The sequence below is a fragment of the Zingiber officinale genome, chromosome 7B, assembly GCF_018446385.1.
Source record: "Zingiber officinale cultivar Zhangliang chromosome 7B, Zo_v1.1, whole genome shotgun sequence".
In the NCBI taxonomy this organism is placed as follows: domain Eukaryota; kingdom Viridiplantae; phylum Streptophyta; class Magnoliopsida; order Zingiberales; family Zingiberaceae; genus Zingiber; species Zingiber officinale.
Genome location: NC_055999.1, coordinates 113821379 through 113828939, shown reverse-complemented (window position 1 = coordinate 113828939; position 7561 = coordinate 113821379).

The window sequence follows — 7561 nt, the reverse complement described above, 5'->3', positions numbered from 1 at the left end:
TCTCGAGATCTGAAGGAACTCCTCAATAATCTAAGCGTTAGTGACCTAAGACTATGGTGGAAATCCCTGGCCAAGCCCTCTAACGCTCAAGTCAGTCTCCTCTCTTGAAAGTGGAAGAAGAGCAGCAGCGAAAGTGCAGGAAAGTAGAACTTCATATACAAATGTTTGCATACCTTGACAGCGGAGAGGATCCCCCTTTTTATACCACCTCACATAACTTCTGCGATCGTGAGGTGATCCCCAGTTTGTTAGAGTTTGTTAGGTGATAGAAGAAAGTACAACCTGGATGTTTTATGATAATTCTAAGGAATCTTTTTTCTACCCACAGAAGTACCTCTTTTGTCGTTTATGCTCCGCATTATTATTGAAGTTGTTGAAGGAGAACGTTGTTGTAAATAACTCATTAATGGAAAATCAATTAGTTTTCAAAGGAGATTTCAAGAGAATATTCCCCGACAAATATAAACACTTCCCATACCGAATCCCTGACTGAATAATAAACAGGTCGGATCTGTGATGTCAAACGAAATAAACAGATCGAATATTTGTAAACATTTCATGATGAATTCTCGAACTAAATAATAAGCCGGTCGGATTTATAACGCTGAACGAAATAAACAGATCAGATATTTGTAAATATTTCATGATGAATTCATGGACTGAATAATAAGTCGATCGGATCTATGATGCCGAACGAAATAAACAAACTAGATATTTGTAAACATTTCATGATAAATTCCCAAACTAAATAATAAACCGGTCGGATCTATTCTGCCGAACAAAATAAATAGACTGGATATTTGTAAACATTTCATGATAAATTTTTGGACTGAATAATAAGCCGGTCGGATCTATGATGCCGAACGAAATAAATAAACCAGATAATTGTAAATATTTCATGATATCTGGAATAAATATGATTTAAAGTCATGGTTAGACTGTATGAAGTTTAAAGTCAAGCTTGACTATGTAGAGTTTAAAGTCTCTGGTCATTTGTTTATCACCATTGATCAACTGTGAGGTTTAAAGTCTCTAGTCATCTGCTTAGTGCGGTCAATCGACTGTAAGGTTTAAAGTCTCTGGCCATCTGTTTAACGATACTGATCGACTGTAAGGTTTAAAGTCTCTGGCCGTCTATTTAACGTGACTGATCGACTCTAAGTTTAAAATCTACGACCATCATTTTAACACGACCGATCGACTGTGAGGTTTAAAGTCTCCGGTCATCTGCTTAGTGCGGTCGATCGACTGTATAGTTTAAAGTCTTCAACGGTCTATTTAATGCAATCGATCAATTGTCAGGTTTAAAGTCTCCGGTCGTCTGTTTAGCGCGATCGATCGACGGTTAGGTTTAAAGTCTCCGATCGTCTGTTTAAAACGACCAATCGACTATAAGGTTTAAAGTCTCCGGTCATCTGTTTAACGCGATCGATCGACTGTAAGATTTAAAGTCTTCGATCGTCTGTTTAACGCGACTGATCGACTGTGATAATTTCGGCTGCACTTCTCATTGAATATATTGAGTAAAATACAAGAGAAAAATATAAGAGTAAGCTATAGGCATACTTCTCAAACTCTATAAGGTTGTAGATGATTAACACTCCAAGGTCTATCTAATCTCCTGCTTTCAGTATCTTCTAAATAATAAAAACCAGAGACGAACTTTTTGTTGGAACCTCAGGTTGTTTTGATGTGATCAAACAAGTTAAGTTAGGTCCTGTGGTGTTTTGACCCTGTGTCTAAGTGTGCAAGAACTTAGGAGCACAGGAAGTCGAGCGGAAGATGCAGCTAGCGAGAAGGATGGCATGGGAGAGAGCCGACAAGCTCGGTGCGACTGAGAGACGAGGCACTGCGGAAGAGTACACCGGCGGACAAGAAGAAAGCGTGCGGTATTTCCAAGGGACAAGAAACCGGAGCGGAAGATTGCTCGGGGAGCAAGAGACGCAGCTAGCGAGAAGATCGACACGGGAGAGAGCCAACGGGCTCGGTGCGTCCGAGGGACGAAGAGCTGCGGATGAGTACGCTCGCGGACGAGAAGGAAGCATGCAACGATTCCAAGGGATGAGAAGTCGGAGCGGAAGCTTGCTCGAGAAGGCCGGAAGTTGGGTTTGGGTGAGCCCTATTCTGGATGGCCGAGATCACCCAAGCGAGCGGAGCCAGAGCGCAAGACCCGGACCGAGGCGAGCAAAATTTGATCAGAGGGCCTGGACCGAAAAAAGTCAACAAAGTTGACTGTAATGGTCCAGGCACCTGGAGTGATTCCGGACGCCTGGAACCTGACTTTGACCAGATCACGTTTGACCATGATCTGTTGCGAAGGGGAAAAAGTTTTATCCCCTTTCAGGTGCCCCAAACCCTCCAGGCGCCCCGACCAAGGCGATAAATATAGCCTTGGCCCAAGAAGCTAAAAAGAACAAGCAATTTGATATTCAACACTTGTACGCTTCTCTTGTTTAGTTTAGCTTCTCATTTTCTGTGCTTAAATGCTGTAAGAGGCTTCTCCGCCTGAAGGAGATCTTTATTGCACTTCAACTTCCTTGGATTAACAACCTCCCCAGTTGTAATCAAGTAAATCCTGTGAGCCTCGTCTTTCTGTTTATTTAATTATTTATGCAAGTGTTTGTTTAAGTTATAAGTCTGAGAAGGGTATTTTGTTTTTAATTCGTGTAGGGCTATTCAACCCCCCTTCTAGTCGGCCCAACCGCGGGGACCTACAAGTGGTATCAGAGCAAGGACGCCTCAGAAGGACTAACCGCCGACTGAAGCAACGAGATGGCCGGATCTAACATCTATCCACCAACGTTCGAGGGGGAGTTCACATTTTGGAAGCGACGAATAGAGGTATTTCTTAAAACAGATTTCAGTATTTTACTAATAATAAAATATGGTTATGAAGCGCCAAAGAATGCGAACGGAGAAGAAATTGAAAAACGCCTCTGGACGAAAAAGCAGCGCGACGATTTCATGTCAAACGGTAAAGCTGAATATCATCTCATAAGTGTACTACCGGTGGAGGATCTCGACAGAATCGACAACTACCAAAGTGCAAAAGAACTCTGGAAAAAGTTCTTGAAGCTCCACGAAGAACCGATTGAAGTCGAATCCGACTCCTCGATGGACACCAAGTCATCGTCAGAAGAATCCGAGACCAAAGAAATTGCTGGGACAACCCTTATAGCTGAATTCCTTCCCGAGGACACAGAAAGCTCATCCCAGATGAGCATCGATGAAGGGGGAGAGTCTTCGGAGGAAAGCAACTCTACAGAGGGAGGATCAGAGATCAACAAGGTAAGTCAGGTATGGTTCTACCACCTAACCAAATGTTTAAATTTGTTAAATTATTAACTAAAGATTATTGCAAGCTAGAAAAAGAAAATAAAAAGCTGAAATTAACTTTAGATAAATCTTGTCTTTCGGAACATCTTAAAAGATTAAAAAGTAGAAAATGATAATTTAAAAATACAAGTAGATATTTTGAAAAATCAAGCATGTTCAAATAATCAACATATTAGAAAATGTTATGGATTAAATTGGTACCTTAGATACCATAAAGGACAAATTATAAATATTTCAAAGAAATATGTCCCTAAGAAATATTTAATTAATCCAGTTGGTTGGAACTTATATTGGGTTCCTAAATCTTGTCTTACTTGAACCTTAATTTAGACTTAGAGCTTTCAGCGAGAAAATTAAACATTTAATTTCCTTATAAGGATTTGTCTAAAAGTAGTTGATGATCCAATAATTAAGAAGACCTAGTATCTCGCCATAGCCTGGAAGCCAAATATTGAAATAAAGTGTTTAACTGACTAACTAATAAAGCATTAAATTGAAAATAGATAATGCTTTAAAGGGTTACTCAATTTTCTTTGAAATTCTCAAAAATATTTTTGCTTGCAAATTTTTTTTTTTTGCAAAGTACTCTAAACTTATAAATTTTTTTTGCAAAATTTTTAATTTAGAAATTTTCTTTCTACTTGAATTTTACTTAAAAATTTTACAAAAATATTTTTTGTTTTAAATAATTATTCAAACATTTTTAGAAATTTCTCAAACTTTTTTCAAAGTTGTCTAACTTAGAATTTTTTATCGGCTTAAATTTTGTTTTAAAAAATGATTGCAATTCTTTTTGTGATATCAAAAATAATCTTTGAATTTTTCAAAGTTTTCAAAGTTATTACCCTTAGACTTGTTGTGAAACCCTATTTTTTATGTGATCAAAGGGGGAGAAGGAAAATATTCTAGGGGGAGGTAGATCAAATTTTTAGATCAAATTTTTGCACTTTCATGCAAAATGCAAAATTTATTACTCTTGATTTATGTTGGTTTATTTTAGCTTAACTTGAGTTGCTCACATAAAAAAGTGGGAGATTATTGGAACCCCATGTTGTTTTAATATGATCAAACAAGTTAAGTTAGGTCATGTGGTGTTTTGACCATGTGTTTAAGTGTGCAAGAACTTAGGAGCACAGGAAGTCGAGCAGAAGATGCAGCTAGCGAGAAGGACGGCACGGGAGAGAGCCGACGGGCTCGGTGCGTCTGAGGGACGAGGAGCTGCGGAAGAGTATACCGGCGGATGAGAAGGAAGAGTGCAGTGTTTCCGAGGGACGAGAAGTCGGAGTGGAAGATTGCTCGTGGAGCAAGAGACGCAGCTAACAAGAAGGTCGACATGGGAGAGAACCGACGGACTCGGTTAGAGAGAGCCTACTCTCCCGAGCTAGAATTTTTAGCTCTTCGATTAGAGAGAGCCTACTCTCCAGAGCTAAACGACCATTTAATTTGTACAATAGTGAGTTAGAATATGGACCATTGAGCAAGGCCAGATTATGTCCTTAAATTTTTTTGAGTCACAAGGTTGTAGTGAGTCTAGTGACACTTGGAGTTTGTCTGTCGAGAACTTACCACCATTCAGTTTAAATGTATTTCAGGGGGCGTTTGGTTTAGGGGAATGAGAATGGGGAATGGGAATGAGAATCATTGATTACCATTGTTAATGTTTGGATTATAGGAATAGGAATATAAATAAGGGAATGAATCCTTGAAATTGGGTAATGACTCATTCCCATGTATCTCCCCTTCAATGAGTCATTACCCTATTTTCATCAATCAAAATATTTCTTTATTCCAAAAATATCCTTGGCCTAAGACTAAAATTTTCTCCTTTAATATCAAATATCAAAATATATATTTTTTTCATATCACTTCTCTCTCCTTGTTCTCTCTCATCATATTTTCTCTCTCATCATTTTATCACACACTTTCTCTCTCCTTAATCTCTCATATCACACTCTCTTTCTTCCTTTTTCTCATTACACTTTCTCTCTCATTACACTTTCTCTCTCATCATACTTTCTCTCTCCTCAATCTCTTCTATCGCACTCTCTTCCTTCTTTTTTTTCTCATCATACTTTCTCTCTCCTCAATCTCTCCCATCACACTCTTTTTTTTTCTCATCACACTTTCTCTCTCCTCAATCTCTCTTGTCACACTCCCTCCTTTTTTTTCCTCAACACACTTTCTCTTTCATCATACTTTCACCCTATCATACTTTCTCTCTCCTCAATCTCTCCCATCACACTCACTGTTCTCTTTTTTCTCATTACACTTTCTCTCTCATCATACTTTCTCTCTCACCATACTTTCTCTCTCCTCCATGTCTCTCATCACACTCTCTCTCCTCTTTTTTTCTCATTACATTTTCTCTCTCTTCATCCTCTCCCATCATACTTTCTCTCACATCATATTTTCTCTCTCATCATGCTCTCTCCTATCACACTCTCTTTTCTCATTTTCTCTCATCACACTTTTTCTCTCTTCATTCTTTCTCATCACATTTTCTCTCTCATCATACTTTCTCTCTCATCATTCTCTTTCATCATATTTTTCTCTCACATTTATCTTTCTCTCACATCTAATTTTTTCTTTTATTTTCCTTTAAGGGTAAAAAAGGAAATTTTGATTTATTCCGATAGAAAATATGCAAGTAACCAAACATTGCTTTTAAGAGTGATATTCATGCTCATACTCATTCTCATTCCACAATACAATGATTCCCATTCTGATTCCTATTCCTAGGAAAGAACCAAACGCCCCCTTAGGTGGCGTTTGGTTTATGGGTTTGAGAATGAGGGAATGGATTCATTCCCAAATCTTGTATTTGGTTAATGGGAATGGAATCAAGATTTTGGAATGAAACCCAAAAATTTGGGTATGGATGAAACCCACCCCCTCCTTTGGGTTTTGATGGAATAGGAATGTGAATTAAGTTTTAGACAAAAATACCCTTAGTATATTTGTTCAATTTTTTTTAATTTCACACACTCTCTCTCTCATCATATTTTCTCTCTCCTTATTTTATCATCACATTTTCTCTCTCAAGATACTTTCTCTCTCTATATTCTCTCCCATTATACACTCTCTCTCCTTATTTTCTCTCTCTTCATTCTCTTCTATCACACTTTCTCTCCCATTACACACTTTCTATTTATTTTTTCATCATACTTTCTCTCTTATCGCACTTTCTCTCTTATCATACTTTCTCTCTTCTCAATCTCTCTTAGCATACTCTCTCTCCTCATTTTCTCTCATCACACTTTCTCTCTCTTTATTCTCTCTCATCACACACTCTCTCTTTATTTTCTCTAATCACACTTTTTCTCTCAGCACACTTTCTCTCTCATCATATTTTCTCTCTTCCCAGTCTCGCATTTTCTCTCATCACACTTTCTCTCTCTTTATTTTTTTCCATCATTCTTTCTCTCAACCCACTTTCTCTCTCCTCGCCTTTTCATTTCCTCTCATAATACTTTCTCTCTCTTCATTTTTTCCATCACTCTTTCTCTCTCAACATACTTTCTCTCTCCTCAGTATCTCATTTCCTCTCATCATACTTTCTCTCTCTTCATTTTTTCCCATCACTCTTTCTCTCTCAACCCACTTTCTCTGTCATCATACTTTCTCTCTCCTCACTCTTTCATTTTCTCTCATAATACTTTCTCTCTTTTTATTTTTCCCATAACTTTTTCTCTCTCAGCACACTTTCTTTTTCATCATACTTTTTCTCTTCTCAATCCCTCCTCTCTCCTCATTTTCTCTGATTATACTTTCTCCCTCTTTATTTTTTCCCAACACACTTTCTCTCTCATCATTTTCTCTCATCATATGTTTCTCTCACATTCAACTTTCTCTCCCATATAATTTTTTCTCTTATTTTCCTGTAAGGGTAAAAAAGGAAATTTAGGTTCATTCCGATTGAAAATATTTAACTAACCAAACATCATTTTTAAAAATGATACCCAAGCTCATACTCATTCTCATTCCATAATACTATGATACTCATTCTCATTCCGATTCTTAGGAGAGAACCAAACACCCCCTTAGTTCAGTTTAGTTGCTATTAGGGGAGCAAAATTTGATTAAATCTAATTGTCGAATTTAAAAATTCAGTTAAGTTATTTTAAAATTTATTTTTTTAAAATCAGTTATATCAATTAATTTAGTTCGATTTCGATTTTAAAATCTTTTATTTAGTTAAATCGAATAATCTAAAATAAAAAAATTA